Genomic DNA, 27623 nt, shown 5'->3' on the forward strand with positions numbered 1-27623 from the left:
TTTTTATCTTTAAATTACTTTAATAATATTTGGGCGATTCCATTTTGCTTTTTATCTTTAAATTACTCCTATTTTTCATGTTGGGCTATTCCATTTTGTTTATTATCTTTAAATTACTGTTATTTTTCATTTTGGGCGATTCCATTTTGTTTTTTTATCTTTAAATTACTTTAATAATAATTGGGTGATTCCATTTTGTTTTTATCATGAGATTACTTCTATTTTTATTTGGGCTATTCCATTTTTATATGGGTTATTCCATTTTGTTTTAATCATTAAATTACTGTTATTTTTCATTTTGGGCGATTCCATTTTTATATGGGTTATTCCCTTTTATTTTAATCATTAAATTACTGTTATTTTTCATTTTTTGCGATTCCATTTTGTTTTTTATCTTTAAATTACTTTGATAATAATTGGGCGATTCCATTTTCTTTTTATCATGAGATTACTTCTATTTTTATTTGGGCTATTCCATTTTTATATGGGTTATTCCCTTTTGTTTTTAATCATTAAATTACTGTTATTTTTCATTTTGGGCGATTCCATTTTGTTTTTTATCTTTAAATTACTTTGATAATAATTGGGCGATTCCATTTTGTTTTTATCATGAGATTACTTCTATTTTTATTTGGGCTATTCCATTTTTATATGGGTTATTCCCTTTTGTTTTTAATCATTAAATTACTGTTATTTTTCATTTTGGGCGATTCCATTTTGTTTTTTATCTTTAAATTACTTTGATAATAATTGGGCGATTCCATTTTGTTTTTATCAAGAGATTACTTCTATTTTTATTTGGGCTATTCCATTTTATTTGGGCTATTCCATTTTTATATGGGTCATTCCCTTTTGTTTTTAATCATTAAATTACTGTTAATTTTCATTTTGGGCGATTCCATTTTGTTTTTTATCTTTAAATTACTTTGATAATAATTGGGCGATTCCATTTTGTTTTTATCATGAGATTACTTCTATTTTTATTTGGGCTATTCCATTTTATTTCGACTATTCCATTTTGTTTATTATCTTTAAATTACTGTTATTTTTCATTTTGGGCGATTCCATTTTGTTTTTTATCTTTAAATTACTTTAATAATAATTGGGCGATTCCATTTTGTTTTTATCATGGATTACTTCTATTTTTATTTGGGCTATTCCATTTTTATATGGGTTATTCCTTTTATTTTTAATCATTAAATTACTGTTATTTTTCATTTTTTGCGATTCCATTTTGCTTTTTATCATTAAATTACTCCTATTTTTCATTTTGGGCTATTCCATTTTAGTCGGGCTATTCCATTTTGTCTTCAATCATTAAATTGCTTTATATTTTCCTTTTGGGCTATTCCATTTTAGTTGGGATATTCCATTTTGTTTTTAATCATTAAATTACTGTTATTTTTCATTTCGGGGGATTCCATTTTGTTTTTTATCTTCAAATTACTTCTATTTTTATTTGGGCTATTCCATGTTTATATGGGTTATTCCATTTTGTTTTTAATCATTAAATTACTGTTATTTTTCATTTGGGCGATTCCATTTTGTTTTTTATCTTTAAATTACTTTGATAATAATTGGGCGATTCCATTTTGTTTTCAATCATTAAATTACTTTTATTTTTCATTTTGGGCTATTCCATTTTAGTTGGGTTATTCCATTTTGTTTTTAATCATTAAATTAGTGTTATTTTTCATTTTGGGCGATTCCATTTTGTTTTTATCTTTAAATTACTTTAATAATAATTGGGCGATTCCATTTTGTTTTTATCATGAGATTACTTCAATTTTTATTTGGGCTTTTCCATTTTATTTGGACTATTACATTTTGTTTATTATCTTTAAATTACTGTTATTTTTCATTTTGGGCGATTCCATTTTGTTTTTTATCTTTAAATTACTTTAATAATAATTGGGCGATTCCATTTTGTTTTTATCATGAGATTACTTCTATTTTTATTTGGGCTATTCCATTTTTATATGGGTTATTCCCTTTTGTTTTTAATCATTAAATTACTGTTATTTTTCATTTTGGGCGATTCCATTTTGTTTTTTATCTTTAAATTACTTTGATAATAATTGGGCGATTCCATTTTGTTTTTATCATAAGATTACTTCTATTTTTGTTTGGGCTATTCCATTTTATATGGGTTATTCCATTTTGTTTTTAATCATTACATTACTGTTATTTTTCATTTTGGGCGATTCCATTTTGTTTTTTATCTTTAAATTACTTTGATAATAATTGGGCGATTCCATTTTGTTTTTATCATGAGATTACTTCTATTTTTATTTGGGCTATTCCATTTTTATTTGGGCTATTCCATTTTTATATGGGTTATTCCCTTTTGTTTTTAATCATTAAATTACTGTTATTTTTCATTTTGGGCGATTCCATTTTGTTTTTTATCTTTAAATTACTTTATAATAATTGGGCGATTCCATTTTGTTTTTATCATGAGATTACTTCTATTTTTATTTGGGCTATTCCATTTTATTTGGCTATTCCATTTTGTTTATCATCTTTAAATTACTGTTATTTTTCATTTTGGGCGATTCCATTTTGTTTTTTATCTTTAAATTACTTTAATAATAATTGGGCGATTCCATTTTGCTTTTATCATGAGATTACTTCTATTTTTATTTGGGCTATTCCATTTTTTATGGGTTATTCCCTTTTGTTTTTAATCATTAAATTACTGTTATTTTTCATTTTGGGCGATTCCATTTTGTTTTTTATCTTTAAATTACTTTGATAATAATTGGGCGATTCCATTTTGTTTTTATCATGAGATTACTTCTATTTTTATTTGGGCTATTCCATTTTGTTTATTATCTTTAAATTACTGTTATTTTTCATTTTGGGCGATTCCATTTTGTTTTTTATCTTTAAATTACTTTAATAATAATTGGGCGATTCCATTTTGCTTTTTATCATTAAATTACTTCTATTTTTCATTTGGGCTATTCCATTTTATATGGGTTATTCCATTTTGTTTATTATCTTTAAATTACTGTTATTTTTCATTTTGGGCGATTCCATTTTGTTTTTTATCTTTAAATTACTTTAATAATAATTGGGCGATTCCATTTTGTTTTTATCATGAGATTACTTCTATTTTTATTTGGGCTATTCCATTTTTATATGGGTTATTCCCTTTTATTTTAATCATTAAATTACTGTTATTTTTCATTTTGGGCGATTCCATTTTGTTTTTTATCTTTAAATTACTTTGATAATAATTGGGCGATTCCATTTTTTTTTATCATGAGATTACTTCTATTTTTATTTGGGCTATTCCATTTTGTTTATTATCTTTAAATTACTGTTATTTTTCATTTTGGGCGATTCCATTTTGTTTTTTATCTTTAAATTACTTTAATAATATTTGGGCGATTCCATTTTGTTTTTATCATTAAATTACTTCTATTTTTCATTTGGGCTATTCCATTTTAGTCGGGTATTCCATTTTGTTTATTATCTTTAAATTACTGTTATTTTTCATTTTGGGCGATTCCATTTTGTTTTTTATCTTTAAATTACTTTAATAATAATTGGGCGATTCCATTTTGTTTTTATCATGAGATTACTTCTATTTTTATTTGGGCTATTCCATTTTTATATGGGTTATTCCCTTTTGTTTTTAATCATTAAATTACTGTTATTTTTCATTTTGGGCGATTCCATTTTGTTTTTTATCTTTAAATTACTTTGATAATAATTGGGCGATTCCATTTTGTTTTTATCATGAGATTACTTCTATTTTTATTTGGGCTATTCCATTTTGTTTATCATCTTTAAATTACTGTTATTTTTCATTTTGGGCGATTCCATTTTGTTTTTATCATGAGATTACTTCTATTTTTATTTGGGCTATTCCATTTTTATATGGGTTATTCCCTTTTGTTTTTAATCATTAAATTACTGTTATTTTTTCATTTTGGGCGATTCCATTTTGTTTTTTATCTTTAAATTACTGTTATTTTTCATTTTGGGCGATTCCATTTTGTTTTTTATCTTTAAATTACTTTAATAATAATTGGGCGATTCCATTTTGTTTTTATCATGAGATTACTTCTATTTTTATTTGGGCTATTCCATTTTTATATGGGTTATTCCCTTTTGTTTTTAATCATTAAATTACTGTTATTTTTCATTTTGGGCGATTCCATTTTGTTTTTTATCTTTAAATTACTTTGATAATAATTGGGCGATTCCATTTTGTTTTTATCATGAGATTACTTTTATTTTTATTTGGGCTATTCCATTTTTATATGGGTTATTCCCTTTTGTTTTTAATCATTAAATTACTGTTATTTTTCATTTTGGGCGATTCCATTTTGTTTTTTATCTTTAAATTACTTTGATAATAATTGGGCGATTCCATTTTGTTTTTATCATGAGATTACTTCTATTTTTATTTGGGCTATTCCATTTTATTTGGGCTATTCCATTTTAGTTGGGCGATTCCATTTTGTTTTTTATCATTAAATTTTTCCTATTTTCATTTTGGGATATTCCATTTTAGTCGGGCTATTCCATTTTGTTTTCAATCATTAAATTACTTTTATTTTTCATTTTGGGCTATTCCATTTTAGTTGGGTTATTCCATTTTGTTTATTATCTTTAAATTACTGTTATTTTTCATTTTGGGCGATTCCATTTTGTTTTTTATCTTTAAATTACTTTCATAATAATTGGGCGATTCCATTTTGTTTTTATCATGAGATTACTTCTATTTTTATTTGGGCTATTCCATTTCATTTGGACTATTACATTTTGTTTATTATCTTTAAATTACTGTTATTTTTCATTTTGGGCGATTCCATTTTGTTTTTTATCTTCAAATTACTTTAATAATAATTGGGCGATTCCATTTTGCTTTTTATCATTAAATTACTCCTATTTTTCATTTTGGGCTATTCCATTTTAGTGGGCTATTCCATTTTGTTTCAATCATTAAATTGCTTTATATTTTCCTTTTGGGCTATTCCATTTTAGTTGGGATATTCCATTTTGTTTTTTAATCATTAAATTACTGTTATTTTTCATTTCGGGGGATTCCATTTTGTTTTTTATCATTAAATTACTTCTATTTTTATTTGGGCTATTCCATTTTATATGGGTTATTCCATTTTGTTTTTAATCATTAAATTACTGTTATTTTTCATTTTGGGCGATTCCATTTTGTTTTTTATCTTTAAATTACTTTGATAATAATTGGGCGATTCCATTTTGTTTTCAATCATTAAATTACTTTATTTTTCATTTGGGCTATTCCATTTTTAGTTGGGTTATTCCATTTTGTTTTTAATCATTAAATTAGTGTTATTTTTCATTTTGGGCGATTCCATTTTGTTTTTATCTTTAAATTACTTTAATAATAATTGGGCGATTCCATTTTGTTTTTATCATGAGATTACTTCAATTTTTATTTGGGCTTTTCCATTTTATTTGGACTATTACATTTTGTTTATTATCTTTAAATTACTGTTATTTTTCATTTTGGGCGATTCCATTTTGTTTTTTATCTTTAAATTACTTTAATAATAATTGGGCGATTCCATTTTGTTTTTATCATGAGATTACTTCTATTTTTATTTGGGCTATTCCATTTTTATATGGGTTATTCCCTTTTGTTTTTAATCATTAAATTACTGTTATTTTTCATTTTGGGCGATTCCATTTTGTTTTTTATCTTTAAATTACTTTGATAATAATTGGGCGATTCCATTTTGTTTTTATCATGAGATTACTTCTATTTTTATTTGGGCTATTCCATTTTTATATGGGTTATTCCATTTTGTTTTAATCATTAAATTACTGTTATTTTTCATTTTGGGCGATTCCATTTTGTTTTTTATCTTTAAATTACTTTGATAATAATTGGGCGATTCCATTTTGTTTTTATCATGAGATTACTTCTATTTTTATTTGGGCTATTCCATTTTATTTGGGCTATTCCATTTTTATATGGGTTATTCCATTTTGTTTTTAATCATTAAATTACTGTTATTTTTCATTTTGGGCGATTCCATTTTGTTTTTTATCTTTAAATTACTTTGATAATAATTGGGCGATTCCATTTTGTTTTTATCATGAGATTACTTCTATTTTTATTTGGGCTATTCCATTTTATTTGGACTATTCCATTTTGTTTATTATCTTTAAATTACTGTTATTTTTCATTTTGGGCGATTCCATTTTGTTTTTTATCTTTAAATTACTTTAATAATAATTGGGCGATTCCATTTTGTTTTTATCATGAGATTACTTCTATTTTTATTTGGGCTATTCCATTTTTATATGGGTTATTCCCTTTTGTTTTTAATCATTAAATTACTGTTATTTTTCATTTTGGGCGATTCCATTTTGTTTTTTATCTTTAAATTACTTTGATAATAATTGGGCGATTCCATTTTGTTTTTATCATGAGATTACTTCTATTTTTATTTGGGCTATTCCATTTTGTTTATCATCTTTAAATTACTGTTATTTTTCATTTTGGGCGATTCCATTTTGTTTTTTATCTTTAAATTACTTTAATAATAATTGGGCGATTCCATTTTGTTTTTATCATTAGATTACTCCTATTTTTCATGTTGGGCTATTCCATTTTAGTCGGGCTATTCCATTTTGTTTATTATCTTTAAATTACTGTTATTTTTCATTTTGGGCGATTCCATTTTGTTTTTTATCTTTAAATTACTTTAATAATAATTGGGCGATTCCATTTTGTTTTTATCATGAGATTACTTCTATTTTTATTTGGGCTATTCCATTTTTATATGGGTTATTCCCTTTTGTTTTTAATCATTAAATTACTGTTATTTTTCATTTTGGGCGATTCCATTTTGTTTTTTATCTTTAAATTACTTTGATAATAATTGGGCGATTCCATTTTCTTTTTATCATGAGATTACTTCTATTTTTATTTGGGCTATTCCATTTTGTTTATTATCTTTAAATTACTGTTATTTTTCATTTTGGGCGATTCCATTTTGTTTTTTATCTTTAAATTACTTTAATAATAATTGGGCGATTCCATTTTGCTTTTTATCTTTAAATTACTCCTATTTTTTCATGTTGGGCTATTCCATTTTAGTTGGGCTATTCCATTTTGTTTATTATCTTTAAATTACTGTTATTTTTCATTTTGGGCGATTCCATTTTGTTTTTTATCTTTAAATTACTTTAATAATAATTGGGCGATTCCATTTTGTTTTTATCATGAGATTACTTCTATTTTTATTTGGGCTATTCCATTTTTATATGGGTTATTCCCTTTTGTTTTTAATCATTAAATTACTGTTATTTTTCATTTTGGGCGATTCCATTTTGTTTTTTATCTTTAAATTACTTTAATAATAATTGGGCGATTCCATTTTGTTTTTATCATGAGATTACTTCTATTTTTATTTGGGCTATTCCATTTTTATATGGGTTATTCCCTTTTGTTTTTAATCATTAAATTACTGTTATTTTTCATTTTGGGCGATTCCATTTTGTTTTTTATCTTTAAATTACTTTGATAATAATTGGGCGATTCCATTTTGTTTTTATCATGAGATTACTTCTATTTTTATTTGGGCTATTCCATTTTTATATGGGTTATTCCCTTTTGTTTTTAATCATTAAATTACTGTTATTTTTCATTTTGGGCGATTCCATTTTGTTTTTTATCTTTAAATTACTTTGATAATAATTGGGCGATTCCATTTTGTTTTTATCATGAGATTACTTCTATTTTTATTTGGGCTATTCCATTTTATTTGGGCTATTCCATTTTAGTTGGGCGATTCCATTTTGTTTTTTATCATTAAATTACTCCTATTTTTCATTTTGGGCTATTCCATTTTAGTCGGGCTATTCCATTTTGTTTTCAATCATTAAATTACTTTTATTTTTCATTTTGGGCTATTCCATTTTAGTTGGGTTATTCCCTTTTGTTTTTAATCATTAAATTACTGTTATTTTTCATTTTGGGCGATTCCATTTTGTTTTTTATCTTTAAATTACTTTAATAATAATTGGGCGATTCCATTTTGTTTTTATCATGAGATTACTTCTATTTTTATTTGGGCTATTCCATTTTATTTGGACTATTACATTTTGTTTATTATCTTTAAATTACTGTTATTTTTCATTTTGGGCGATTCCATTTTGTTTTTTATCTTTAAATTACTTTAATAATAATTGGGCGATTCCATTTTGCTTTTTATCATTAAATTACTCCTATTTTTCATTTTGGGCTATTCCATTTTAGTCGGGCTATTCCATTTTGTCTTAATCATTAAATTGCTTTTATTTTTCATTTTGGGCTATTCCATTTTAGTTGGGTTATTCCATTTTGTTTTTAATCATTAAATTACTGTTATTTTTCATTTCGGGCGATTCCATTTTGTTTTTTATCTTTAAATTACTTCTATTTTTATTTGGGCTATTCCATTTTTATATGGGTTATTCCCTTTTGTTTTTAATCATTAAATTACTGTTATTTTTCATTTTGGGCGATTCCATTTTGTTTTTTATCTTTAAATTACTTTGATAATAATTGGGCGATTCCATTTTGTTTTCAATCATTAAATTACTTTTATTTTTCATTTTGGGCTATTCCATTTTAGTTGGGTTATTCCATTTTGTTTTTAATCATTAAATTACTGTTATTTTTCATTTTGGGCGATTCCATTTTGTTTTTATCTTTAAATTACTTTAATAATAATTGGGCGATTCCATTTTGTTTTTATCATGAGATTACTTCATTTTTTATTTGGGCTATTCCATTTTATTTGGACTATTACATTTTGTTTATTATCTTTAAATTACTGTTATTTTTCATTTTGGGCGATTCCATTTTGTTTTTTATCTTTAAATTACTTTAATAATAATTGGGCGATTCCATTTTGTTTTTATCATGAGATTACTTCTATTTTTATTTGGGCTATTCCATTTTTATATGGGTTATTCCCTTTTGTTTTTAATCATTAAATTACTGTTATTTTTCATTTTGGGCGATTCCATTTTGTTTTTTATCTTTAAATTACTTTGATAATAATTGGGCGATTCCATTTTGTTTTTATCATGAGATTACTTCTATTTTCATTTGGGCTATTCCATTTTATTTGGGCTATTCCATTTTAGTTGGGCGATTCCATTTTGTTTTTTATCATTAAATTACTCCTATTTTTCATTTTGGGCTATTCCATTTTAGTCGGGCTATTCCATTTTGTTTTCAATCATTAAATTACTTTATTTTTCATTTTGGGCTATTCCATTTTAGTTGGGTTATTCCATTTTGTTTTTAAACATAAAATTACTGTTATTTTTCATTTTGGGCGATTCCATTTTGTTTTTTATCTTTAAATTACTTTAATAATAATTGGGCGATTCCATTTTGTTTTTATCATGAGATTACTTCTATTCTTATTTGGGCTTTTCCATTTCATTTGGACTATTACATTTTGTTTATTATCTTTAAATTACTGTTATTTTTCATTTTGGGCGATTCCATTTTGTTTTTTATCTTCAAATTACTTTAATAATAATTGGGCGATTCCATTTTGCTTTTTATCATTAAATTACTCCTATTTTTCATTTTGGGCTATTCCATTTTAGTTGGGTTATTCCATTTTGTTTTTAATCATTAAATTACTGTTATTTTTCATTTTGGGCGATTCCATTTTGTTTTTTATCTTTAAATTACTTTAATAATAATTGGGCGATTCCATTTTGTTTTTATCATGAGATTACTTCAATTTTTATTTGGGCTATTCCATTTTATTTGGACTATTACATTTTGTTTATTATCTTTAAATTACTGTTATTTTTCATTTTGGGCGATTCCATTTTGTTTTTTATCTTTAAATTACTTTAATAATAATTGGGCGATTCCATTTTGTTTTTTATCATGAGATTACTTCTATTTTTATTTGGGCTATTCCATTTTTATATGGGTTATTCCCTTTTGTTTTTAATCATTAAATTACTGTTATTTTTCATTTTGGGCGATTCCATTTTGTTTTTTATCTTTAAATTACTTTAATAATAATTGGGCGATTCCATTTTGTTTTTATCATGAGATTACTTCTATTTTTATTTGGGCTATTCCATTTTTATATGGGTTATTCCCTTTTGTTTTTAATCATTAAATTACTGTTATTTTTCATTTTGGGCGATTCCATTTTGTTTTTTATCTTTAAATTACTTTGATAATAATTGGGCGATTCCATTTTGTTTTTATCATGAGATTACTTCTACTTTTATTTGGGCTATTCTATTTTATTTGGGCTATTCCATTTTAGTTGGGCGATTCCATTTTTTTTTTTTATCATTAAATTTCTCCTATTTTTCATTTTGGGCTATTCCATTTTAGTCGGGCTATTCCATTTTGTTTTCAATCAATAAATTACTTTTATTTTTCATTTTGGGCTATTCCATTTTAGTTGGGTTATTCCATTTTGTTTTTAAACATAAATTACTGTTATTTTTCATTTTGGGCGATTCCATTTTGTTTTTTATCTTTAAATTACTTTAATAATAATTGGGCGATTCCATTTTGTTTTTATCATGAGATTACTTCTATTCTTTTTATTTGGGCTTTTCCATTTCATTTGGACTATTACATTTTGTTTATTATCTTAAATTACTGTTATTTTTCATTTTGGGCGATTCCATTTTGTTTTTTATCTTCAAATTACTTTAATAATAATTGGGCGATTCCATTTTGCTTTTTATCATTAAATTACTCTATTTTTCATTTTGGGCTATTCCATTTTAGTCGGGCTATTCCATTTTGTCTTCAATCATTAAATTGCTTTATATTTTCCTTTTGGGCTATTCCATTTTAGTTGGGATATTCCATTTTGTTTTTAATCATTAAATTACTGTTATTTTTCATTTCGGGGGATTCCATTTTGTTTTTATCTTTAAATTACTTCTATTTTTATTTGGGCTATTCCATTTTTATATGGGTTATTCCCTTTTGTTTTTAATCATTAAATTACTGTTATTTTTCATTTTGGGCGATTCCATTTTGTTTTTTATCTTTAAATTACTTTGATAATAATTGGGCGATTCCATTTTGTTTTCATCATTAAATTACTTTTATTTTTCATTTTGGGCTATTCCATTTTAGTTGGGTTATTCCATTTTGTTTTTAATCATTAAATTAGTGTTATTTTTCATTTTGGGCGATTCCATTTTGTTTTTATCTTTAAATTACTTTAATAATAATTGGGCGATTCCATTTTGTTTTTATCATGAGATTACTTCAATTTTTATTTGGGCTTTTCCATTTTATTTGGACTATTACATTTTGTTTATTATCTTTAAATTACTGTTATTTTTCATTTTGGGCGATTCCATTTTGTTTTTTATCTTTAAATTACTTTAATAATAATTGGGCGATTCCATTTTGTTTTTATCATGAGATTACTTCAATTTTTATTTGGGCTTTTCCATTTTATTTGGACTATTACATTTTTGTTTATTATCTTTAAATTACTGTTATTTTTCATTTTGGGCGATTCCATTTTGTTTTTTTATCTTTAAATTACTTTAATAATAATTGGGCGATTCCATTTTGTTTTTATCATGAGATTACTTCTATTTTTATTTGGGCTATTCCATTTTTATATGGGTTATTCCCTTTTGTTTTTAATCATTAAATTACTGTTATTTTTCATTTTGGGCGATTCCATTTTGTTTTTTATCTTTAAATTACTTTGATAATAATTGGGCGATTCCATTTTGTTTTTATCATGAGATTACTTCTATTTTCATTTGGGCTATTCCATTTTTATATGGGTATTCCTTTTGTTTTTAATCATTAAATTACTGTTATTTTTCATTTTGGGCGATTCCATTTTGTTTTTTATCTTTAAATTACTTTGTAATAATTGGGCGATTCCATTTGTTTTTATCATGAGATTACTTCTATTTTTATTTGGGCTATTCCATTTTATTGGGCTATTCCATTTTAGTTGGGCGATTCCATTTGTGTTTTTTATCATTAAATTTCTCCTATTTTTCATTTTGGGCTATTCCATTTTAGTCGGGCTATTCCATTTTGTTTTCAATCAATTAAATTACTTTTATTTTTCATTTTGGGCTATTCCATTTTAGTTGGGTTATTCCATTTTGTTTTTAAACATAAAATTACTGTTATTTTTCATTTTGGGCGATTCCATTTTGTTTTTTATCTTTAAATTACTTTAATAATAATTGGGCGATTCCATTTTGTTTTTATCATGAGATTACTTCTATTCTTATTTGGGCTTTTCCATTTCATTTGGACTATTACATTTTGTTTATTATCTTAAATTACTGTTATTTTTCATTTTGGGCGATTCCATTTTGTTTTTTATCTTCAAATTACTTTAATAATAATTGGGCGATTCCATTTTGCTTTTTATCATTGAAATTACTCCTATTTTTCATTTTGGGCTATTCCATTTTTAGTCGGGCTATTCCATTTTGTCTTCAATCATTAAATTGCTTTATATTTTCCTTTTGGGCTATTCCATTTTAGTTGGGATATTCCATTTTGTTTTTAATCATTAAATTACTTTTTTTCATTTCGGGCGATTCCATTTTGTTTTTTATCTTTAAATTACTTCTATTTTTATTTGGGCTATTCCATGTTTATTGGGTTATTCCCTTTTGTTTTTAATCATTAAATTACTGTTATTTTTCATTTTGGGCGATTCCATTTTGTTTTTATCTTTAAATTACTTTAATAATAATTGGGCGATTCCATTTTGTTTTTATCATGAGATTACTTCTATTTTTATTTGGGCTATTCCATTTTATTTGGACTATTCCATTTTGTTTATTATCTTTAAATTACTGTTATTTTTCATTTTGGGCGATTCCATTTTGTTTTTTATCTTTAAATTACTTTAATAATAATTGGGCGATTCCATTTTGTTTTTATCATGAGATTACTTCAATTTTTATTTGGGCTTTTCCATTTTATTTGGACTATTACATTTTGTTTATTATCTTTAAATTACTGTTATTTTTCATTTTGGGCGATTCCATTTTGTTTTTTATCTTTAAATTACTTTAATAATAATTGGGCGATTCCATTTTGTTTTTATCATGAGATTACTTCTATTTTTATTTGGGCTATTCCATTTTTATATGGGTTATTCCCTTTTGTTTTTAATCATTAAATTACTGTTATTTTTCATTTTGGGCGATTCCATTTTGTTTTTATCTTTAAATTACTTTGATAATAATTGGGCGATTCCATTTTGTTTTTATCATGAGATTACTTCTATTTTCATTTGGGCTATTCCATTTTTATATGGGTTATTCCCTTTTGTTTTTAATCATTAAATTACTGTTATTTTTCATTTTGGGCGATTCCATTTTGTTTTTTATCTTTAAATTACTTTGATAATAATTGGGCGATTCCTTTTGTTTTATCATGAGATTACTTCTATTTTTATTTGGGCTATTCCATTTTATTTGGGCTCTATTCCATTTTAGTTGGGCGATTCCATTTTGTTTTTTATCATTAAATTTCTCCTATTTTTCATTTTGGGCTATTCCATTTTAGTGGGCTATTCCATTTTGTTTTCAATCATAAATTACTTTTATTTTCATTTTGGGCTATTCCATTTTAGTGGGGTTATTCCATTTTGTTTTTAAACATAAAAATTACTGTTATTTTTCATTTTGGGCGATTCCATTTTGTTTTTTATCTTTAAATTACTTTAATAATAATTGGGCGATTCCATTTTGTTTTTTATCATGAGATTACTTCTATTCTTATTTGGGCTTTTCCATTTCATTTGGACTATTCCATTTTGTTTTTATCTTTAAATTACTGTTATTTTTCATTTTGGGCGATTCCATTTTGTTTTTTATCTTCAAATTACTTTAATAATAATTGGGCGATTCCATTTTGCTTTTTATCATTAATTACTTCTATTTTTCATTTTGGGCTATTCCATTTTAGTCGGGCTATTCCATTTTTTGTCTTCAATCATTAAATTGCTTTATATTTCCTTTTGGGCTATTCCATTTTAGTTGGGATATTCCATTTTGTTTTTAATCATTAAATTACTGTTATTTTTCATTTCGGGGATTCCATTTGTTTTTTATCTTTAATTACTTCTATTTTTATTTGGGGTATTCCATGTTTATATGGGTTATTCCATTTTGTTTTTAATCATTAAATTACTGTTATTTTTCATTTTGGGCGATTCCATTTTGTTTTTTATCTTTAAATTACTTTGATAATAATTGGGCGATTCCATTTTGTTTTTATCATGAGATTACTTCTATTTTTATTTGGGCTATTCCATTTTATTTGGACTATTCCATTTTGTTTATTATTTTCTTTATTACTGTTATTTTTCATTTTGGGCGATTCCATTTTGTTTTTTATCTTTAATTACTTTAATAATAATTGGGCGATTCCATTTTGTTTTTATCATGAGATTACTTCTATTTTTTTTGGGCTATTTCATTTTTTATGGGGTATTCCATTTTGTTTTTAATCATTAAATTACTGTTATTTTTCATTTTGGGCGATTCCATTTTGTTTTTTATCTTTAAATTACTTTGATAATAATTGGGCGATTCCATTTTGTTTTTATCATGAGATTACTTCTATTTTTATTTGGGCTATTCCATTTTGTTTATTATCTTTAAATTACTGTTATTTTTCATTTTGGGCGATTCCATTTTGTTTTTTATCTTTAAATTACTTTGATAATAATTGGGCGATTCCATTTTGTTTTTATCATGAGATTACTTTTTTTTTATTTGGGCTATTCCATTTTATTGGGCTATTACATTTTGTTTATTATCATTAAATTACTGTTATTTTTCATTTTGGGCGATTCCATTTTGTTTTTTATCTTTAAATTACTTTAATAATAATTGGGCGATTCCATTTTGTTTTTATCATGAGATTACTTCTATTTTTATTTGGGCTATTCCATTTTTATATGGGTTATTCCCTTTTGTTTTTAATCATTAAATTACTGTTTTTTTTCATTTTGGGCGATTCCATTTTGTTTTTTATCTTTAAATTACTTTGATAATAATTGGGCGATTCCATTTTGTTTTTATCATGAGATTACTTCTATTTTTATTTGGGCTATTCCATTTTATTTGGGCTATTCCATTTTAGTTGGGCGATTCCATTTTGTTTTTTATCATTAATTTTTCCTATTTTTCATTTTGGGCTATTTCATTTTAGTCGGGCTATTCCATTTTGTTTTCAATCATTAAATTACTTTTATTTTTCATTTTGGGCTATTCCATTTTAGTTGGGTTATTCCATTTTGTTTTAAACATAAAATTACTGTTATTTTTCATTTTGGGCGATTCCATTTTGTTTTTTATCTTTAAATTACTTTAATAATAATTGGGCGATTCCATTTTGTTTTTATCATGAGATTACTTCTATTTTTATTTGGGCTTTTCCATTTATATGGGACTATTACATTTTGTTTATTATCTTTAAATTACTGTTATTTTCATTTTGGGCGATTCCATTTTGTTTTTTTTTATCTTCAATTACTTTAATAATAATTGGGCGATTCCATTTTGCTTTTTATCATTAAATTACTCCTATTTTTCATTTTGGGCTATTCCATTTTAGTCGGCTATTCCATTTTGTCTTTAATCATTAAATTGCTTTATATTTTCCTTTTGGCTATTCCATTTAGTTGGGATATTCCATTTTGTTTTTAATCATTAAATTACTTTATTTTTCATTTCGGGGATTCCATTTTGTTTTTTATCTTTAATTACTTCTATTTTTATTTGGGCTATTCCATGTTTATATGGGTTATTCCATTTTGTTTTTAATCATTAAATTACTGTTATTTTTCATTTTGGGCGATTCCATTTTGTTTTTTATCTTTAAATTACTTTGATAATAATTGGGCGATTCCATTTTGTTTTCAATCATTAAATTACTTTTATTTTTCATTTTGGGCTATTCCATTTTAGTTGGGTTATTCCATTTTGTTTTTAATCATTAAATTAGTGTTATTTTTCATTTTGGGCGATTCCATTTTGTTTTTATCTTTAAATTACTTTAATAATAATTGGGCGATTCCATTTTGTTTTTATCATGAGATTACTTCAATTTTTATTTGGGCTTTTCCATTTTATTTGGACTATTACATTTTGTTTATTATCTTTAAATTACTGTTATTTTTCATTTTGGGCGATTCCATTTTGTTTTTTATCTTTAAATTACTTTAATAATAATTGGGCGATTCCATTTTGTTTTTATCATGAGATTACTTCTATTTTTATTTGGGCTATTCCATTTTTATATGGGTTATTCCCTTTTGTTTTTAATCATTAAATTACTGTTATTTTTCATTTTGGGCGATTCCATTTTGTTTTTATCTTTAAATTACTTTGATAATAATTGGGCGATTCCATTTTGTTTTTATCATGAGATTACTTTTATTTTATTTGGGCTATTCCATTTTATTTGGACTATTACATTTTGTTTATTATCTTTAAATTACTGTTATTTTTCATTTTGGGCGATTCCATTTTGTTTTTTATCTTTAAATTACTTTAATAATAATTGGGCGATTCCATTTTGTTTTTATCATGAGATTACTTCTATTTTTATTTGGGCTATTCCATTTTTATATGGGTTATTCCCTTTTGTTTTTAATCATTAAATTACTGTTTTTTTTTCATTTTGGGCGATTCCATTTTGTTTTTTATCTTTAAATTACTTTGATAATAATTGGGCGATTCCATTTTGTTTTTATCATGAGATTACTTCTATTTTTATTTGGGCTATTCCATTTTTATATGGGTTATTCCCTTTTGTTTTTAATCATTAAATTACTGTTATTTTTCATTTTGGGCGATTCCATTTTGTTTTTTATCTTTAAATTACTTTGATAATAATTGGGCGATTCCATTTTGTTTTTATCATGAGATTACTTCTATTTTTATTTGGGCTATTCCATTTTATTTGGGCTATTCCATTTTAGTTGGGCGATTCCATTTTGTTTTTTATCATTAAATTTCTCCTATTTTTCATTTTGGGCTATTCCATTTTAGTCGGGCTATTCCATTTTGTTTTCAATCAATAAATTACTTTTATTTTTCATTTTGGCTATTCCATTTTCAGTTGGGTTATTCCATTTTGTTTTTAACATTAAATTACTGTTATTTTTCATTTTGGGCGATTCCATTTTGTTTTTTATCTTTAAATTACTTTAATAATAATTGGGCGATTCCATTTTGTTTTTATCATGAGATTACTTCTATTTTTATTTGGGCTATTCCATTTTATTTGGGCTATTCCATTTTAGTTGGGCGATTCCATTTTGTTTTTTATCATTAAATTTCTCCTATTTTTCATTTTGGGCTATTTCATTTTAGTCGGGCTATTCCATTTTGTTTTCAATCATTAAATTACTTTTATTTTTCATTTTGGGCTATTCCATTTTAGTTGGGATATTCCATTTTGTTTTTAAACATAAAATTACTGTTATTTTTCATTTTGGGCGATTCCATTTTGTTTTTTATCTTTAAATTACTTTAATAATAATTGGGCGATTCCATTTTGTTTTTTATCATGAGATTACTTCTATTTTTATTTGGGCTTTTCCATTTCATTTGGACTATTACATTTTGTTTATTATCTTTAAATTACTGTTATTTTTCATTTTGGGCGATTCCATTTTGTTTTTTATCTTTAAATTACTTTAATAATAATTGGGCGATTCCATTTTGCTTTTTATCATTAAATTACTCCTATTTTTCATTTTGGGCTATTCCATTTTAGTCGGGCTATTCCATTTTGTTTTTAATCATTAAATTACTTTATATTTTCCTTTTGGGCTATTCCATTTTAGTTGGGATATTCCATTTTGTTTTAATCATTAAATTACTGTTATTTTTCATTTCGGGCGATTCCATTTTGTTTTTTATCTTTAAATTACTTCTATTTTTATTTGGGCTATTCCATTTTTATATGGGTTATTCCCTTTTGTTTTTAATCATTAAATTACTGTTATTTTTCATTTTGGGCGATTCCATTTTGTTTTTTATCTTTAAATTACTTTGATAATAATTGGGCGATTCCATTTTGTTTTTCAATCAATAAATTACTTTTATTTTTCATTTTGGGCTATTCCATTTTAGTTGGGTTATTCCATTTTGTTTTTAATCATTAAATTAGTGTTATTTTTCATTTTGGGCGATTCCATTTTGTTTTTATCTTTAAATTACTTTAATAATAATTGGGCGATTCCATTTTGTTTTTATCATGAGATTACTTCAATTTTTATTTGGGCTTTTCCATTTTATTTGGACTATTACATTTTGTTTATTATCTTTAAATTACTGTTATTTTTCATTTTGGGCGATTCCATTTTGTTTTTTATCTTTAAATTACTTTAATAATAATTGGGCGATTCCATTTTGTTTTTATCATGAGATTACTTCTATTTTTATTTGGGCTATTCCATTTTTATATGGGTTATTCCCTTTTGTTTTTAATCATTAAATTACTGTTATTTTTCATTTTGGGCGATTCCATTTTGTTTTTTATCTTTAAATTACTTTGATAATAATTGGGCGATTCCATTTTGTTTTTATCATGAGATTACTTCTATTTTCATTTGGGCTATTCCATTTTATTTGGACTATTACATTTTGTTTATTATCTTAAATTACTGTTATTTTTCATTTTGGGCGATTCCATTTTGTTTTTTATCTTTAAATTACTTTAATAATAATTGGCGATTCCATTTTGTTTTTATCATGAGATTACTTCTATTTTTATTTGGGCTATTCCATTTTTATATGGGTTATTCCCTTTTGTTTTTAATCATTAAATTACTGTTTTTTTTCATTTTGGGCGATTCCATTTTGTTTTTTATCTTTAAATTACTTTGATAATAATTGGGCGATTCCATTTTGTTTTTATCATGAGATTACTTCTATTTTTATTTGGGCTATTCCATTTTTATATGGGTTATTCCCTTTTGTTTTTAATCATTAAATTACTGTTATTTTTCATTTTGGGCGATTCCATTTTGTTTTTTATCTTTAAATTACTTTGATAATAATTGGGCGATTCCATTTTGTTTTTATCATGAGATTACTTCTATTTTTATTTGGGCTATTCCATTTTATTTGGGCTATTCCATTTTAGTTGGGCGATTCCATTTTGTTTTTTATCATTAAATTTCTCCTATTTTTCATTTTGGGCTATTCCATTTTAGTCGGGCTATTCCATTTTGTTTTCAATCAATAAATTACTTTTATTTTTCATTTTGGGCTATTCCATTTCAGTTGGGTTATTCCATTTTGTTTTTAAACATAAAATTACTGTTATTTTTCATTTTGGGCGATTCCATTTTGTTTTTTATCTTTAAATTACTTTAATAATAATTGGGCGATTCCATTTTGTTTTTATCATGAGATTACTTCTATTCTTATTTGGGCTTTTCCATTTCATTTGGACTATTACATTTTGTTTATTATCTTTAAATTACTGTTATTTTTCATTTTGGGCGATTCCATTTTGTTTTTTATCTTCAAATTACTTTAATAATAATTGGGCGATTCCATTTTGCTTTTTATCATTAAATTACTCCTATTTTTCATTTTGGGCTATTCCATTTTAGTTGGGTTATTCCATTTTGTTTTTAATCATTAAATTAGTGTTATTTTTCATTTTGGGCGATTCCATTTTGTTTTTATCTTTAAATTACTTTAATAATAATTGGGCGATTCCATTTTGTTTTTATCATGAGATTACTTCAATTTTTATTTGGGCTTTTCCATTTTATTTGGACTATTACATTTTGTTTATTATCTTTAAATTACTGTTATTTTTCATTTTGGGCGATTCCATTTTGTTTTTTATCTTTAAATTACTTTAATAATAATTGGGCGATTCCATTTTGTTTTTATCATGAGATTACTTCTATTTCTATTTGGGCTATTCCATTTTTATATGGGTTATTCCCTTTTGTTTTTAATCATTAAATTACTGTAATTTTTCATTTTGGGCGATTCCATTTTGTTTTTTATCTTTAAATTACTTTGATAATAATTGGGCGATTCCATTTTGTTTTTATCATGAGATTACTTCTATTTTTATTTGGGCTATTCCATTTTTATATGGGTTATTCCCTTTTGTTTTTAATCATTAAATTACTGTTATTTTTCATTTTGGGCGATTCCATTTTGTTTTTTATCTTTAAATTACTTTGATAATAATTGGGCGATTCCATTTTGTTTTTATCATGAGATTACTTCTATTTTTATTTGGGCTATTCCATTTTATTTGGGCTATTCCATTTTAGTTGGGCGATTCCATTTTGTTTTTTATCATTAAATTACTCCTATTTTTCATTTTGGGCTATTCCATTTTAGTCGGGCTATTCCATTTTGTTTTCAATCATTAAATTACTTTTATTTTTCATTTTGGGCTATTCCATTTTAGTTTGGTTATTCCATTTTGTTTTTAATCATTAAATTACTGTTATTTTTCATTTTGGGCGATTCCATTTTGTTTTTATCTTTAAATTACTTTAATAATAATTGGGCGATTCCATTTTGTTTTTATCATGAGATTACTTCTATTCTTATTTGGGCTTTTCCATTTTATTTGGACTATTACATTTTGTTTATTATCTTTAAATTACTGTTATTTTTCATTTTGGGCGATTCCATTTTGTTTTTTATCTTTAAATTACTTTAATAATAATTGGGCGATTCCATTTTGCTTTTTATCATTAAATTACTCCTATTTTTCATTTTGGGCTATTCCATTTTAGTCGGGCTATTCCATTTTGTCTTCAATCATTAAATTGCTTTATATTTTCATTTTGGGCTATTCCATTTTAGTTGGGTTATTCCATTTTGTTTTTAATCATTAAATTACTGTTATTTTTCATTTCGGGCGATTCCATTTTGTTTTTTATCTTTAAATTACTTCTATTTTTATTTGGGCTATTCCATTTTTATATGGGTTATTCCCTTTTGTTTTTAATCATTAAATTACTGTTATTTTTCATTTTGGGCGATTCCATTTTGTTTTTATCTTTAAATTACTTTAATAATAATTGGGCGATTCCATTTTGTTTTTATCATGAGATTACTTCTATTTTTATTTGGGCTATTCCATTTTATTTGGGCTATTCCATTTTGTTTATTATCTTTAAATTACTGTTATTTTTCATTTTGGGCGATTCCATTTTGTTTTTTATCTTTAAATTACTTTAATAATAATTGGGCGATTCCATTTTGTTTTTATCATGAGATTACTTCTATTTTTATTTGGGCTATTCCATTTTATTTGGGCTATTCCATTTTGTTTATAATCTTTAAATTACTGTTATTTTTCATTTTGGGCGATTCCATTTTGTTTTTTATCTTTAAATTACTTTAATAATAATTGGGCGATTCCATTTTGTTTTTATCATGAGATTACTTCTATTTTTATTTGGGCTATTCCATTTTGATATGGGTTATTCCCTTTTGTTTTTAATCATTAAATTACTGTTATTTTTCATTTTGGGCGATTCCATTTTGTTTTTTATCTTTAAATTACTTTGATAATAATTGGGCGATTCCATTTTGTTTTTATCATGAGATTACTTCTATTTTTATTTGGGCTATTCCATTTTTATATGGGTTATTCCCTTTTGTTTTTAATCATTAAATTACTGTTATTTTTCATTTTGGGCGATTCCATTTTGTTTTTTATCTTTAAATTACTTTGATAATAATTGGGCGATTCCATTTTGTTTTTATCATGAGATTACTTCTATTTTTATTTGGGCTATTCCATTTTATTTGGGCTATTCCATTTTAGTTGGGCTATTCCATTTTGTTTTTTATCATTAAATTTCTCCTATTTTTCATTTGGGCTATTCCATTTTAGTCGGGCTATTCCATTTTGTTTTCAATCATTAAATTACTTTTATTTTTCATTTTGGGCTATTCCATTTTAGTTGGGTTATTCCATTTTGTTTTTAATCATTAAATTACTGTTATTTTTCATTTTGGGCGATTCCATTTTGTTTTTTATCTTTAAATTACTTTAATAATAATTGGGCGATTCCATTTTGTTTTTATCATGAGATTACTTCTATTCTTATTTGGGCTTTTCCATTTCATTTGGACTATTACATTTTGTTTATTATCTTTAAATTACTGTTATTTTTCATTTTGGGCGATTCCATTTGTTTTTTATCTTCAAATTACTTTAATAATAATTGGGCGATTCCATTTTGCTTTTTATCATTAAATTACTCCTATTTTTCATTTTGGGCTATTCCATTTTAGTCGGGCTATTCCATTTTGTCTTCAATCATTAAATTGCTTTATATTTTCCTTTTGGGCTATTCCATTTTAGTTGGGATATTCCATTTTGTTTTTAATCATTAAATTACTGTTATTTTTCATTTCGGGCGATTCCATTTTGTTTTTTATCTTTAAATTACTTCTATTTTTATTTGGGCTATTCCATTTTTATATGGGTTATTCCCTTTTGTTTTTAATCATTAAATTACTGTTATTTTTCATTTTGGGCGATTCCATTTTGTTTTTTATCTTTAAATTACTTTGATAATAATTGGGCGATTCCATTTTGTTTTTAATCATTAAATTACTGTTAATTTTCATTTTGTGCGATTCCATTTTGTTTTTTTATCATGAGATTACTTCTATTTTTATTTGGGCTATTCCATTTTATTTGGACTATTCCATTTTGTTTATTATCTTTAAATTACTGTTATTTTTCATTTTGGGCGATTCCATTTTGTTTTTTATCTTTAAATTACTTTAATAATAATTGGGCGATTCCATTTTGTTTTTATCATGAGATTACTTCTATTTTTATTTGGGCTATTCCATTTTTATATGGGTTATTCCCTTTTGTTTTTAATCATTAAATTACTGTTATTTTTCATTTTGGGCGATTCCATTTTGTTTTTTATCTTTAAATTACTTTGATAATAATTGGGCGATTCCATTTTGTTTTTATCATGAGATTACTTCTATTTTTATTTTTGCTATTCCATTTTGTTTATTATCATTAAATTACTGTTATTTTTCATTTTGGGCGATTCCATTTTGTTTTTTATCTTTAAATTACTTTAATAATAATTGGGCGATTCCATTTTGCTTTTTATCATTAAATTACTCCTATTTTTCATGTTGGGCTATTCCATTTTAGTCGGGCTATTCCATTTTGTTTTATTATCTTTAAATTACTGTTATTTTTCATTTTGGGCGATTCCATTTTGTTTTTTATCTTTAAATTACTTTAATAATAATTGGGTGATTCCATTTTGTTTTTATCATGAGATTACTTCTATTTTTATTTGGGCTATTCCATTTTTATATGGGTTATTCCATTTTGTTTTTAATCATTAAATTACTGTTACTTTTTCATTCTGGGCGATTCCATTTTGTTTTTATCATGAGATTACTTCTATTTTTATTTGGGCTATTCCATTTTTATATGGGTTATTCTATTTTGTTTTTTATCTTAAAATTGCTCCTATTTTCTATTTTGGGCTATTCCATTTCATTTCGACGATTCCATTTTCTTTTTAGTCATTAAATTACTTCAATAATAAGTGGGCGATTCCATTTTGTTGTTTATCATTAAATTACTACTATTTTTATTTTGGGCTATTCCATTTTAGTTGGGCGATTCCATTTGTTTTTTATCATTAAATTACTCCTATTTTTCATTTTGGGCTATTCCATTTTAGTCGGGCTATTCCATTTTGTTTTCAATCATTAAATTACTTTTATTTTTCATTTTGGGCTAATCTCATGATAAAAACAAAATGGAATCGCCCAATTATTATCAAAGTAATTTAAAGATAAAAAACAAAATGGAATCGCCCAAAATGAAAAATAACAGTAATTTAATGATTAAAAACAAAAGGGAATAACCCATATAAAAATGGAATAGCCCAAATAAAAATAGAAGTAATCTCATGATAAAAACAAAATGGAATCGCCCAATTATTATCAAAGTAATTTAAAGATAAAAAACAAAATGGAATCGCCCAAAATGAAAAATAACAGTAATTTAATGATTAAAAACAAAAGGGAATAACCCATATAAAAATGGAATAGCCCAAATAAAAATAGAAGTAATCTCATGATAAAAACAAAATGGAATCGCCCAAATAAAAATAGAAGTAATTTAAAGATAAAAAACAAAATGGAATCGCCCGAAATGAAAAATAACAGTAATTTAATGATTAAAAACAAAATGGAATAACCCAACTAAAATGGAATAGCCCAAAATGAAAAAATAAAGTAATTTAATGATTGAAAACAAAATGGAATAGCCCGACTAAAATGGAATAGCCCAAAATGAAAAATAGGAGTAATTTAATGATAAAAAGCAAAATGGAATCGCCCAATTATTATTAAAGTAATTTAAAGATAAAAAACAAAATGGAATCGCCCAAAATGAAAAATAACAGTAATTTAAAGATAATAAACAAAATGTAATAGTCCAAATAAAATGAAATAGCCCAAATAAAAATAGAAGTAATCTCATGATAAAAACAAAATGGAATCGCCCAAAATGAAAAATAACAGTAATTTAATGATTAAAAACAAAATGGAATAACCCAACTAAAATGGAATAGCCCAAAATGAAAAATAAAAGTAATTTAATGATAAAAACAAAATGGAATCGCCCAACTAAAATGGAATAGCCCAAAATGAAAAATAGGAGTAATTTAATGATAAAAAGCAAAATGGAATCGCCCAAAATGAAAAATAACAGTAATTTAATGATTAAAAACAAAATGGAATAGCCCGACTAAAATGGAATAGCCCAACATGAAAAATAGGAGTAATTTAATGATAAAAAGCAAAATGGAATCGCCCAATTATTATTAAAGTAATTTAAAGATAAAAAACAAAATGGAATCGCCCAAAATGAAAAATAACAGTAATTTAATGATTAAAAACAAAAGGGAATAACCCATATAAAAATGGAATAGCCCAAATAAAAATAGAAGTAATCTCATGATAAAAACAAAATGGAATCGCCCAAATAAAAATAGAAGTAATTTAAAGATAAAAAACAAAATGGAATCGCCCGAAATGAAAAATAACAGTAATTTAATGATTAAAAACAAAATGGAATAACCCAACTAAAATGGAATAGCCCAAAATGAAAATATAAAGCAATTTAATGATTGAAAACAAAATGGAATAGCCCGACTAAAATGGAATAGCCCAAAATGAAAAATAGGAGTAATTTAATGATAAAAAGCAAAATGGAATCGCCCAATTATTATTAAAGTAATTTAAAGATAAAAAACAAAATGGAATCGCCCAAAATGAAAAATAACAGTAATTTAAAGATAATAAACAAAATGTAATAGTCCAAATAAAATGGAATAGCCCAAATAAAAATAGAAGTAATCTCATGATAAAAACAAAATGGAATCGCCCAATTATTATTAAAGTAATTTAAAGATAAAAAACAAAATGGAATCGCCCAAAATGAAAAATAACAGTAATTTAATGATTAAAAACAAAATGGAATAACCCAACTAAAATGGAATAGCCCAAAATGAAAAATAAAAGTAATTTAATGATTGAAAACAAAATGGAATAGCCCGACTAAAATGGAATAGCCCAAAATGAAAAATAGGAGTAATTTAATGATAAAAAACAAAATGGAATCGCCCAACTAAAATGGAATAGCCCAAAATAAAAAATAGGAGTAATTTAATGATAAAAAGCAAAATGGAATCGCCCAATTATTATTGAAAGTAATTTAAAGATAAAAAACAAAATGGAATCGCCCAAAATGAAAAATAACAGTAATTTAATGATTAAAAACAAAATGGAATAACCCAACTAAAATGGAATAGCCCAAAATAAAAAATAGTAGTAATTTAATGATAAACAACAAAATGGAATCGCCCACTTATTATTGAAGTAATTTAATGACTAAAAAGAAAATGGAATCGTCGAAATGAAATGGAATAGCCCAAAATAGAAAATAGGAGCAATTTTAAGATAAAAAACAAAATAGAATAACCCATATAAAAATGGAATAGCCCAAAATGAAAAATAACAGTAATTTAATGATTAAAAACAAAATGGAATAGCCCGACTAAAATGGAATAGCCCAACATGAAAAATAGGAGTAATTTAATGATAAAAAAGCAAAATGGAATCGCCCAATTATTATTAAAGTAATTTAAAGATAAAAAACAAAATGGAATCGCCCAAAATGAAAAATAACAGTAATTTAATGATTAAAAACAAAAGGGAATAACCCATATAAAAATGGAATAGCCCAAATAAAAATAGAAGTAATCTCATGATAAAAACAAAATGGAATCGCCCGAAATGAAAAATAACAGTAATTTAATGATTAAAAACAAAATGGAATAACCCAACTAAAATGGAATAGCCCAAAATGAAAAAATAAAGTAATTTAATGATTGAAAACAAAATGGAATAGCCCGACTAAAATGGAATAGCCCAAAATGAAAAATAGGAGTAATTTAATGATAAAAAGCAAAATGGAATCGCCCAAAATGAAAAATAACAGTAATTTAATGATTAAAAACAAAATGGAATAGCCCAACTAAAATGGAATAGCCCAAAATGAAAATATAAAGTAATTTAATGATTGAAAACAAAATGGAATAGCCCACTAAAATGGAATAGCCCAAAATAAAAATAGGAGTAATTTAATGATAAAAAGCAAAATGGAATCGCCCAATTATTATTAAAGTAATTTAAAGATAAAAAACAAAATGGAATCGCCCAAAATGAAAAATAACAGTAATTTAATGATTAAAAACAAAAGGGAATAACCCATATAAAAATGGAATAGCCCAAATAAAAATAGAAGTAATCTCATGATAAAAACAAAATGGAATCGCCCGAAATGAAAAATAACAGTAATTTAATGATTAAAAACAAAATGGAATATCCAACTAAAATGGAATAGCCCAAAAGGAAAATATAAAGCAATTTAATGATTGAAAACAAAATGGAATAGCCCGACTAAAATGGAATAGCCCAAAATGAAAAATAGGAGTAATTTAATGATAAAAAGCAAAATGGAATCGCCCAATTATTATTAAAGTAATTTAAAGATAAAAAACAAAATGGAATCGCCCAAAATGAAAAATAACAGTAATTTAAAGATAATAAACAAAATGTAATAGTCCAAATAAAATGAAATAGCCCAAATAAAAATAGAAGTAATCTCATGATAAAAACAAAATGGAATCGCCCAAAATGAAAAATAACAGTAATTTAATGATTAAAAACAAAATGGAATAACCCAACTAAAATGGAATAGCCCAAAATGAAAAATAAAAGTAATTTAATGATAAAAACAAAATGGAATAGCCCAACTAAAATGGAATAGCCCAAAATGAAAAATAGGAGTAATTTAATGATAAAAAGCAAAATGGAATCGCCCAAAATGAAAAATAACAGTAATTTAATGATTAAAAACAAAATGGAATAGCCCGACTAAAATGGAATAGCCCAACATGAAAAATAGGAGTAATTTAATGATAAAAAGCAAAATGGAATCGCCCAATTATTATTAAAGTAATTTAAAGATAAAAAACAAAATGGAA

This window comes from Lytechinus variegatus, chromosome 10 (assembly GCF_018143015.1).
Source record: "Lytechinus variegatus isolate NC3 chromosome 10, Lvar_3.0, whole genome shotgun sequence".
Lineage (NCBI taxonomy): Eukaryota > Metazoa > Echinodermata > Echinoidea > Temnopleuroida > Toxopneustidae > Lytechinus > Lytechinus variegatus.